The sequence below is a fragment of the Thermobia domestica genome, chromosome 6 (genome assembly GCF_964235325.1).
Source record: "Thermobia domestica chromosome 6, izTheDome1.hap1.1, whole genome shotgun sequence".
Classification (NCBI taxonomy): Eukaryota; Metazoa; Arthropoda; class Insecta; order Zygentoma; family Lepismatidae; genus Thermobia; species Thermobia domestica.
Genome location: NC_137459.1, coordinates 187,565,546 through 187,578,347, shown reverse-complemented (window position 1 = coordinate 187,578,347; position 12,802 = coordinate 187,565,546). Strand labels below are relative to the sequence as shown.

General features: G+C 38.2%; 1 protein-coding gene across 2 annotated transcripts in view; it reads left to right on the top strand.

Moving 5' to 3' along the window:
• The first annotated feature begins 2,895 nt into the window (after positions 1–2,895).
• The window catches only part of LOC145688365 (delta(24)-sterol reductase-like), a 142,630-nt gene continuing 132,723 nt past the window's right edge, over positions 2,896–12,802 (top strand). The window contains exon 1 of one of the 2 annotated variants that reach the window (XM_081762513.1): positions 2,896–3,161. The gene's annotated coding sequence lies outside the window, so the exon portion shown is untranslated. The remainder of the gene's footprint in view (positions 3,162–12,802) is intronic. The other variant, XM_081762514.1, reaches the window with a different exon arrangement.

Below are 12,802 nucleotides of genomic sequence, written 5' to 3'. Positions count from 1 at the left end.
ACGCACATGCTTTCTTCGCATTTTCACCACACCATGTCCTCACTTTTTTATCCGTGCAATATCAGTCATGTTTTTTTTTTTTTTTTTTTTTTCAATAGTTTATTCACATACAGAATTACTTTGTGGCCTAAGCAGTAATTTTTAGCACTTTCCAAACATGGCATTAAAATCACAACCTTCAACTTTCGGACCCCCATAAATCTATAGTGCCAGTAGTATCATAGGTGTGGATGTTTCTGTAGACTGTTTACATACAATAGTATTCAGCACAAAACTTATGAGCCCCCCACTTTATGCCACTCAAAAATACTGTCCCTTTAATAGTGTAATTTTCAGTACTTTTACTAGTGATTTGATGTATTGGTTTGCAACTCTGCATATTTCTTTAGAAGCAAGATTATATATTCTCGGAGTACCTCGGTCTCTCCTCTAAACATTCGTTTTAGTTTGGTGTTCGTCTGATTCGTATGTACTCAGCAACCGTAATTTTCTTAAATGCTTGCAAATGCAAAAAATGGCACTCCACGGACAACAAAGATGGCCGCCATTCAAGAACACTTGTACATAAGAAAACGTGTATGATGTTATTGACCTTCTCATACACAAGATTAATCACACTCCAATTTCTATAATTTTCGGAGATTGTCGAGCAACCATTTTCCTAATCTTTAAACCACTTCAGATGGATTGACCCATCTGTCAGAATTATATTGCTTCCTCCAAAGTAGGGGTACAGTGGCTTAGTGATAAAGCGCTTACTTCGGTGCGGGATGGACCTCGTTCGATCCCCGACTATAAAAGTTTGTGGTGTATGCCATCGTACCCGTGAGTTTTCTCGGGATTATCTTGTTTTATCCTACATTCTCATTTCACGAGTTATTTCTTTATAATTAGCTTCCATCTATTATATGTCGCTATTATTGGATCGGATTTGAGTTTAGTATCCCTTCAGTAGCAAAGCTATATGAGACATGGAGCTACAGATCAACGTGAGATCTGAACCGCTAGAGCTCCCGCCGGGAATCGGAGCCGGGTCTCCTATGCCAAAGTCATATACGCTACCCACATAGCTATGAGTCATCTCTTTGTCTTCATTAGCCAAAAAGACATAACATTTAAACGTTATGGACTTCATATAATTTCAGTTCTTCTTCGATAGCCAATTCTGTACTGAGACAAAGGAGATCAATCAAATGCGTGTATCTTTCCTTTTTTCTAATTTTAACGATGTTCTTGTAACTTGGACCACGCCATATATTTAGGACTTTTGTTAGTTGAAATATCGTATTTAATTGTAGTCGATTTGTCTCAGTCAACGTTTGATAAAATATCCTCAGAATTCTTTAATTTCTTTGGGGTGACCATACACCGCCCCTGTACCACATTGAGTTAAGCAATAATGGAAGCTACGGTTAAAAATAATAGGCATTCCTTTTCCACCGACTACAACCCGACATAGGAAATTACTACTGCTGGTACCTCCTGCCTTCTAATTTTAGATAAAATTCCTATTTAGGTAGATGCCTGAATAGATTTCTTGTTGGAAAATAATTATGAACAGTAGTAGATCTAGGGAAATAGTTTGAGAGGGGCTTCACTCAGAAAAGCTTTTTTTTTTTTTTTTTTTTTTTAAGAAATCACTAGAGTTTTGGGAGTCTTGAAGCTTTATACGCATATGAATGACTAAATTAGATAAAAAAAGAAAAAGAAATAAAGAAAAAAGAAAATAAATCATTCAATTTCGGTGGGCTTTGGCCTGAAATCCCCAAACCACGTAAATATTCCACTGATTACGTTTGGGATTATATTCTTGGACATAAAGATCAAGCAAGGCAAATCAGTTCACGGGGACTTTTTTTCTGTTCATGAGTTGGCATTTTTGTGGGACATATTCTAAACTATCAGAATGTGGTTCCTCTGCCGGTACTAGAAAATACATAATTTTCTTTACAAATATCGATAATTCGTATTAAGTACTGATACCAGTGCCATTATTCTAATATCAATATTTGTAGACTGCATGCAGTTTTGTGTAGGAAGTGAAATGTATTAATATAAAGGGAAAGCACTGCACAGAAACTTTATGTTCGTATGTTGAACATACTTTTTTGTATGTTGTGCGAGATATTCCCTATGGGGTTACTTTGCACCAAAGATTATATTTCAATAACTATGGTCATACTGAATATTTACAAATGCACTTGCACTATTGTTTTCTTTACATATATCTAGGTATTACACGTTTAAAATACAATATTCTAAATCATTTCGTTTGTAAGTTACGATTAAATGCGATTTTGTTTAAAATTCCTTAAATCTGCTGCGTAGTAACCCAGTTATACGGTATTTATATTGTAGTTGACAGAAATTGTCAATATTGACTGAAATATCTGATTAAAAATGCTAGTAGAAGAATTTTCTCTATAGCGCAAAAATTCCCTCCTTGCATCTTACCATCATTTTAGGCGAGATGGGATTAAACAAGATGGGAATTCCCATCTCCTCGTAAATGGCGAGCATTTTTATCTTGGAGACATCAGTGGCTGATAAATCGTTAGGCGAGATGGGATGGAATCAGAGAAATATGGAAAGAGGGGGCCCAAGAAGTAAAAAAACAGCTTTGTCTAGGGAGCCCAAATACGCGTATTAATGCTTGCCTCCCGAGAAAAAAATCTAAGTTACGGCGCTGCATATGATTCTAGTTAATAATCGCGTAAAGGAACATAACAGTTGAATTACGCATCTGTTTATTGTGTAATTGGTATGAAGAAACTGAAATGATTTCTTTCTTTCTACCCGCTTTTTAGTTACTATAAACATTTCACTGCACTTACAATTATCAGGTTTGGTGGAAGTAACTTACTCTTTGTTCGCTAGGTGGCATTGATGTGAAAATCTATGGAGTAACAGGTGTTCCATCGAAGCAGCTGAGTTAGTTCAAGCTCATATGTGCAGGCGAGTGGGTTGCACGAATCTTGTGGTAAACAAACGCGCGAGTTCTGTTGAGGAATGGCTGAATAAAGGAGAAAAACTAAGGAACTTCAGAGACCTCATGTTGAATTTCAGTAATGTTCATAATGATTGAAATATTGTATCTCCACTTGCGTTGGAAAGGATTGTAATCATAGAGAAGAGAAGGTGTTATTGGAGAAACCGTTTAAGTAAGTACATATTTATTTATTCTTTGTTTACTATCTTTAGAAACTTGACTGAATCGCTTTCTTTAGTTGTAACTAATTGTTTACATGTTACATACTGCTTGTTGCTAGCTTATTTTCATATTTTAGTTTCAGATACAAAGGACAAAAAGTGAATTACAAAAGTTGTTCGAACTGGGTTGTACGACGGAGGAGGGGTTCTAGGATATTTTTTTTCAAATATCTATGCCGGTATGCCAGCGTATTATATATCTTTCTATTGATATATTTTTTTTTTTACAATATAGTGTATTTTAGATGTAGTTAAGATTATAAATATTGCCAGTTTATTTTATTTGGAGAAATAAATAACGATATATTTACAGGAAGTCAGTGGCGTACACAGAATTTTGTCAAGGCGTGTTTATGCTCCCAAGTTGATATAGGCCTATTTACAATATTTTGCGGTACAAAATTAATGCGTGAAAATGAAGAGAATAGATTAAGACCGTGAAGCACGGAAACTTGTCAGGTGCGCCAAATGACCTGCCAATAAAGTACTGATGGAATGATAATGTGGGAGGAAACGGGAGTACCTCGTGAAAACCCACGGACACGATGTTGTCCACTACAAACAAACTTGGACGGGAATTGAATACGAGACCTCACGCACCAGAGGTAAGCGCTTTACCACTGAACCACCGTGCCCCCTATCTGTTTATCGAATACACTATGTCTAGAATTCAGCTGGATATGACCCCTGGGTAGATGGGCGCACATTCCCTCCGCGAAGCTGCAACTTTGGTTACGCACTGATAGAAAAGTGATCCTTCTATAACAGAATACAATACTAACATGGGAGCTTCCTCATGGCTAAGCGGTTAGCTTACGCGCCTTTGGCGTGGGAGGCCCAGGTTTGATTCCCGGCGGGAGCACATGTGTTTCAGATTCCACGTTAATCAGTAGCCCCGTCTCATATAGGCTCGCTGCTGAAAGGGACGATCAGTGTTTTTTTTTAAATTTGGGTTTGATTACTTCTAATTTCTTTACGGCATTGCAATTGTTAATTATTTAAAAATAAGCACTTTAAGCAGAAATGTAAACAAGTGCATGGTCAGTTGACTGGGCCAGATTGGGTACACGGTAGCTGAGTGGTAGAACGCTCGAGGCCAATGTTTTTATGCGTTAGTATTCTGATATTTTTTTAAAATTTTAAAATTCCTGTTTTCAGTTGGAAATTTGTCTGTTACTTTTTCGAAGTCCAGTTTCGTAGCCAAATCTCCTCGATGCAGAGAAGTGCTAATTCTTTCAATACTTCTTGAGCCATGGTGCTTCTCAGCTATTATTATTATTATTATTATTATTATTATTATTATTATTATTATTATTATTATTATTATTATTGTCGTTGTTGTTGTTTCAAATTCAGAAAATAAGCTCTGCACTCACGGTTGACAGGAATAGTTAGAGGCAACATTATCTTCCAGAAAACTGGATGAAAGGAATCGATATTTTGCTATAAGAAAAGCTGGCTCACGTTTTCTTGTCACTTCGGAGATCGCATTATTAGGTACTGTATGTTTTTGCGAGCTCACTAGGTGACAGATTTTGCAGTGATTTAGTTACTCGGTTTAATGTCATGGATGGTCCTCTGAACTTTTCAGTCCAGCCACCTCGTAGTTACAACCCTGTGTACGTAGTCTTTGAGTACTTTCCTTGCCTATAAATTTCCACTTTACACGTATGGTGTATTTGCCGTGGGTTCGATTGAATTTAGGAAATATTGTAATTTGAGCTCATTACGGTGGTTTAAATTCAAACTTAAACTGTAGATTCACATTTCATATTCATATAGCCTAGCCTAGGTACACCCAGCTACAAAAGTAATTCCCCCCCCCCCCCCTAAGCGCTCTAATTCCATTACTTGGGGTCCAGGTAATTTGCAGTTGTGAGAACGCCTAGACAGATGCAACCCAACTTACACGTAACTTTTCTCCGCACTGACAGCAGTTGGTAGCCCTGATCCAGATGTTTATGCGAGTAAAATTGTGAAGTAGGTGACTAACGAAACAGTTCTCAATTCTGAGATCAATATCTCTGGTTCAGAGCATGTTGTCCAATTAACATCATATGTTAATCTCAATATTGCTGTGTATGTAATGTATTTTTTCATTATATACTGTATAATCAAAGAAATAAAAACACTGATCACATATGAATCATTAAATGCTTGAAAGTAGCTGAAAACATCAAAATATAGAATAACTGCTGGAAATAATTTTGTAAATGATTGCCTCCATTGAGAGACCTTCTCGTCATTCCAACATCATCTTTGAGGAGGAGAGAAGATCTTGCTTATCACACTGAGTATGCATTAAAATTGAAACAAGAAAACTTGAAATAGAATCCTGGCCGGGACTCGAACCAGGGTCCACCAAATAGAAGTTCAATACGCTAACCACTCACCCACCGCGCCATTTAAATTGCCACTCAAACTAACACCTAGTTAAAATCGTCTCATGGAAAAATATAAACAAAATACTCAAATATAACAAAAAATATATAAACAAAATATAAATAAAAATATAAATAAGAAAATATAAGCAACTTGTGTGGGTGTTTTAATGACTTACTCGAGATTTCCTTGTTTAACTCAAAAACAAGTTATATAGACGTTGCTCAATGAAGAAAGTATCACGAAATGTTCTTCAGTTGAGCCTACGTCATAGGCAGAGCCGTAACTTGTGTGTGTGTGGGGGGGGGGGGGGGCAACTGTCCCCCAGAGAAGCTCCCGCCGTTCGATAGGGCCCATTTTCAGACAAAATTTTCTTACTCCATATACGATAGGAACATGAAATTAGAAATGCATCAAACAGGGTCGCTACATTACATAAACAAAACAGCACTCAAAAGGTAAATAGAACAAAAATGTGTCTTGGACCAAATTTCAGTAAAAAATGTCTACTACTAGGGGCTCTAGAAATAATATTCGTATGGCTTTGAGATTTGTCAATATTGTCCCCTTAATAATCTTGTCATGTATGGAATGGACCCAGGGAGTAACTAACGAAACCGAAGACCTTGCCGTGCGAGAGGGTCCACAGGCTCCGGGAGGTTCATAAAGGTTAAGAGAAAATTGGAAAGAGGGGACCCAAGAATCAGAAAAACTTTTTCTAGGGGGCCCAAATAAGCTTATTAATGCTTTCCCTCCTCAGAAAAATCCAAGTTACGGCGCTGGTCATCTGTTGCAGGGATTGTCCCGATTTACATTACATTTCTTCTTTTACATAACTTCTAATTTCCAAAGAAGAAAAGACGACAGAAATTATTTTCACATTCTTTAAATTGCATCAACACGTGTAGAAATAGACAGTTCTATGTTTATGTTCCATAACTACTAGTTTATTTTCTTATGTTCATATGAGGAATTTGTGGTAAATTGAGGCCACATGATCATGAGGCTGCTGATCATAAGACGCAATCCACTAGGGGTTCGAATTCCTCTGAAGAGCAAGGTCGGAATTTTAACTGTCCTCCGTATTTCGGTGTTCGTGTTTCTGTAGTGTTTGGAATACGTCGAAAGGAGATGAGGTGCCAGTGGCGAACAATACTCCGGTTGGGGCGATTTGTTTAAAAGAAATTGTTAAAGCAGGAATCTCCCATTGCAGCTACCTGGGTTCAAATCCCGTCGTGGCAGTTATTAATTTTTCTGAATGGGAAGATAATGTTTATGTAACTGGTGTTGTAATTATGTCCTTTATTATTATTATTATTATTATTATTATTATTATTATTATTATTATTATTATTATTATTATTATTATTATTATTATTATTATTACCACATAAGGAAAGAAAAAGTAACATAGTCAAAGGTATTCATAGGAACAGAAAAGATATAGTGTGTGTCAGATGTTTCTTAGGTTTACACATGAACGCAATATTATTATTACCTTTGTGGATTTACAGATAGAATTATCATTTTATGACAACAAAAAATTTAATATAAAGATTTGTTAGCTGATAACAGTAATGCATTTTGTTTCGCCCTTCTTCTAGGTAGAAAGGTGAGGTGACATTTGAAATAGGATCATTCTCGTGACTAGCGATCCCTTTTGTAAGTTCGATCAGTATTAACAATTTGTGCACAGCGACGAACAATTCCTTGGAATTCAGTTTTGGCTCATACTTCAGCAGTAAGGACGTGTTTAGCCCTTATGTATAATCAATTCTTGTACAAACACGTTACTTGCCAGACGGTTACGAATTAAATTGATACGGATGATGTGATTTTGTGTAGTTGGCATTGGGGTCGATACCCATGATCGGCGCCCTTGACGACAGTCGTTGTGTAATAAATGTTCTTGACGCTTCGTGTCTACATCTGTTGACAGTGTGCGATTACAAAGGAGTTCAGAGGGGAAATCCCCTTTGCTAATACTGGATGTTGCTATAATCACAACAGATTTCCTCCTCATTCTCCTTGTAATTCTCACACTGTCAACAGATGTAGACACGAAGCTTCAACAACATTTTTTACACAACGACTGCAGTAACAATAATATTTACGGAGGAGATTAGATTTTGTTCCTATTTAACATGGAACATCAAAAGAATTTACAAGTAATTAAAAATTTCAATTGTTTTATTCATTATAAACATACGGTGAATTAATATTTTACTTATAATTACAAATGCCTACTTTATTGGTTGAAGCAAAAAACAAGAAAAAAAGGTTTGACTCGAACGAGGATCGAACCCTTTGCACTTGAGTCGCTGATTCTTCTCACTCTGCCACGCCATCACTTGATAAGTTTGCGCGTTGTACAATATATGCGTCGAATAGAAAACTTCGAGACGGTTTTTCTCCGTTATTTTTGCCCATTGCACGTACACTCTGATGAGGATCATGGCTAGAAGGGGACTGACTTCATCGAGGGAGTCGAGTGACTCGAGGGAGTCAAGGGAGTAAAAATAATTACTAGAGGCAGTCGAGGGAGTAAAAATATTCACTCGAGGGACTAAAAATATTCACTCGAGGGAGTAAAAATATTCACTCTAGAGAGTCGAGGGAGTAAAAATATTCACTCCAGAGACTAGTGGTAGTAAAAATATTCAATCGAGGGAGTCGAGGGAGTAAAAATATTCACTCTAGGGAATCGAGGGAGTAAAAATATTTACTCGAGGGAGTCGAGGAAGTAAAAATATTCAGTCGAGGGAGTAAAAGTTTTCACTCGAGGGAGTAAAAATATTCACTCTAGAAACTCCCTCGACTGAATATTTTTACTACCTTGCCTCCCACGAATGAATATTTTTACTCCATCGACTCCCTCGAGTGAATATTTTTACTCCCTCGAGTGAATATTTTTACTCCCTCGACTCCCTCGAGTGAATATTTTTACCTCCTCGACTCCCTCGAGTGAATATTTTTACTCCCTCAAGTGAAAAATTTTACTCCCTCGAATCCCTAGAGTGAATATTTTTACTCTTTCGAGTGAATATTTTTACTACCTCGACTGAATATTTTTACTCCCTCGAGTGAATATTTTTACTCTCTCGAGTGAAAATTTTTACTCCCTCGACTCTCTCGAGTGAAAATTTTTACTCCCTCGACTCTCTCGAGTGAAAATTTTTACTCTCTCGAGTGAATATTTTTACTCCCTCGACTCTCTCGAGTAAAAATTTTTACTCCCTCGACTCTCTCGAGTGAATATTGTTACTCCCTCGACTGAATATTTTTACTCCCTCGAGTGAAAATTTTTACTCCTTCGACTCCCTAGAGTGAATATTTTTACTCCCTCGAGTGAATATTTTTACTCCCTCGAATCCCTCGAGCGAATATTTTTACTCCATCGACTCCTCGAGTGAAAATTTTTACTCCCTCGACTCGCTAGAGTAAATATTTTTACTCCGTCGACTCCCTAGAGTAAATATTTTTACTCCGTCGACTCCCTCGAGTGAATATTTTTACTCCCTCGACTCACTCGAGTGAACATTTTTACTCCATCGACTCCCTCGAGTGAATATTTTTACTCCCTCGACTCCCTCGAGTGAATATTTTTACTCCCTCGACTCCCTCGAGTGAATACTTTTACTCCCTTGACTACCTCGAGTGAATATTTTTACTCTTTCTACTAGTTCGAGTGTATATTTTTACTGCCTCGACTCGTTCGAGTGTATATTTTAATGCCTCGACTCGTTCGAGTGTATATTTTTACTGCCTCGCCTCCCTCGAGTGAATAATTTTACTCCCTCGAGTGAATAATTTTACTCCCTCGACTCCTTCGAGTGAATATTTTTACTCCCTCGAGTGAATAATTTTACTCCCTCGACTCCCTCGAGTGTATATTTTTACTTCCTCGACTCCCTCGAGTGAATATTTTTACTCCCTCGAGTGAATATTTTTACTCCCTCGCTCCTTCGAGTGAATATTATTACTCCGTCGAATCCCTCGAGTGAATATTTTTACTCCGTCGACTCCCTCGAGTGAATATTTTTACTCCGTCGACTCCTTCGAGTGAATATTTTTACTCCCTCGACTCACTCGAGTGAATATTTTTACTCCATCGACTCCCTCGAGTGAATATTTTTACTCCCTCGCCTCCTTCGAGTGAATATTTTTACTCCCTCGACTCCCTTGAGTGAATATTTTTACTCCCTCGACTCCCTCGAGTGAATATTTTTACTTCCTCTACTTCTTCGAGTGAATATTTTTACTCGCTCGACTCCCTCGAGTGAATATTTTTACTTCCTCTACTTCTTCGAGTGAATATTTTTACTCCGTCGACTCCCTCGAGTGAATATTTTTACTCCCTAGACTCCCTCGAGTGAATATTTTTACTCCCTCGAATCACTAGAGTGAATATTTTTACTCTTCCGAGTGAATATTTTTACTCCCTCGACTCCCTCGAGTAAATATTTTTACTCCCTCGAGTGAAAATTTTTACTCCCTCGACTCCCTCGAGTGAATAATTTTACTCTCTCGACTCCTTCGAGTGAATATTTTTACTCCCTCGACTCCCTCGAGTGAATATTTTTACTCCCTCGACTCCCTCGAGTGAATATTTTTAATCCCTCGAGTGAATATTTTTACTCCCTCGACTCCCTCGAGTGAATATTTTTATTCCCTCGACTCCCTCGAGTGAATATTTTTACTCCCTCGACTCCTTCGAGTGAATATTTTTACTCCCTCGAGTGTATATTTTTACTTCCTCGACTCCCTCGAGTGAATATTTTTACTCCCTCGACTACCTCGAGTGAATATTTTTACTCTTTCTACTAGTTCGACTGTATATTTTTACTGCCTCAACTCGTTCGAGTGTATATTTTAATGCCTCGACTCGTTCGACTGTATATTTTTACTGCCTCGCCTCCCTCGAGTGAATATATTTACTTCCTCGACTCCCTCGAGTGAATAATTTTACTCCCTAGACTCCCTCGAGTGAATATTTTTACTCCCTCGAATCACTAGAGTGAATATTTTTACTCTTTCGAGTGAATATTTTTACTCCCTCGACTCCCTCGAGTGAATATTTTTAATCCCTCGAATCCCTCGAGTGAATATTTTTACTCCCTCGATTCCTCGAGTGAAAATTTTTACTCCCTCGACTCCCTAGAGTGAATATTTTTACTCCGTCGACTCCCTCGAGTGAATATTTTTACTCCCTCGACTCCCTCGAGTGAATATTTTTACTCCCTCGAGTGAATATTTTTACTCCCTCGACTCCCTCGAGTGAATAATTTTACTCTCTCGACTCCTTCGAGTGAATATTTTTACTCCCTCGACTCCCTCGAGTGAATATTTTTACTCCCTCGAGTGAATATTTTTGCTCCCTCGACTCCCTCGAGTGTATATTTTTACTCCCTCGACTCCCTCGAGTGTATATTTTTACTCCCTCGACTCCCTCGAGTGAATATTTTTACTCCCTCGACTCCCTAGAGTGAATATTTTTACTCCCCGACTCCCTCGAGTGAATATTTTTACTCCGTCGACTCCCTCGAGTGAATATTTTTACTCCCTCGACTCACTCGAGTGAATATTTTTACTCCCTCGACTCACTCGAGTGAATTTTTTTACTCCATCGACTCCCTCGAGTGAATTTTTTTACTCCATCGACTCCCTCGAGTGAATATTTTTACTCTCTCGACTACTTCGAGTGAATATTTTTACTCCCTCGAGTGAATATTTTTACTCCCTCGAGTGAATATTTTTATTCCCTCGACTGCCTCGAGTGAATAATTTTACTCCCTCGACTCCTTCCAGTGAATATTTTTACTCCCTCGAGTGTATATTTTTACTTCCTCGACTCCCTCGAGTGAATATTTTTACTCCCTCGAGTGTATATTTTTACTTCCTCGACTCCCTCGAGTGAATATTTTTACTCCCACGCCTCCTTCGAGTGAATATTTTTACTCTCACGCCTCCTTCGAGTGAATATTTTTACTCTCACGCCTCCTTCGAGTGAATATTTTTACTCCGTCGACTCCCTCGAGTGAATATTTTACTCCGTCGACTCCCTCGAGTGAATATTTTTACTCCCTCGACTCACTCGAGTGAATATTTTTACTCCATCGACTCCCTCGAGTGAATATTTTTACTCCATCGACTCCCTCGAGTGAATATTTTTACTCCCTCGCCTCCTACGAGTGAATATTTTTACTCCCTCGACTCCCTTGAGTGAATATTTTTACTCCCTCGACTCCCTTGAGTGAATATTTTTACTCCCTCGAGTGAATATTTTTACTTCCTCTACTTCTTCGAGTGAATATTTTTACTCGCTCGACTCCCTCGAGTGAATATTTTTACTTCCTCTCCTTCTTCGAGTGAATATTTTTACTCCTTCGACTCCCTCGAGTGAATATTTTTACTCCCTAGACTCCCTCGAGTGAATATTTTTACTCCCTCGAATCACTAGAGTGCATATTTTTACTCTTTCGAGTGAATATTTTTACTCACTCGACTTCCTCGAGTAAATATTTTTACTCCCTCGAGTAAATATTTTTACTCCCTCGAGTGAAAATTTTTACTCCCTCGAGTGAATAATTTTACTCTCTCGACTCCTTCGAGTGAATATTTTTACTCCCTCGACTCCCTCGAGTGAATATTTTTACTCCCTCGACTCCCTCGAGTAAATATTTTTACTCCCTCGACTCCCTCGAGTAAATATTTTTACTCCCTCGACTCCCTCGAGTGAATATTTTTACTCCCTCGACTCCCTCGAGTGAATATTTTTACCCCCTAGACTCCCTCGAGTGAATATTTTTACTCCCTCGACTCCCTCGAGTGTATATTTTTACTCCCTCGACTCCCTCGAGTGTATATTTTTACTCCCTCGACTCCCTCGAGTGAATATTTTTACTCCCTCGAGTGAATATTTTTACTCTCTCGAGTGAAAATTTTTACTCCCTCGACTCTCTCGAGTGAAAATTTTTACTCCCTCGACTCTCTCGAGTGAAAATTTTTACTCCCTCGACTCTCTCGAGTGAAAATTTTTACTCTCTCGAGTGAATATTTTTACTCCCTCGACTCTCTCGAGTGAAAATTTTTACTCCCTCGACTCTCTCCAGTGAATATTGTTACTCCCTCGACTGAATATTTTTACTCCCTCGAGTGAAAATTTTTACTCCTTCGACTCCCTAGAGTGAATATTTTTACTCCCTCGAGT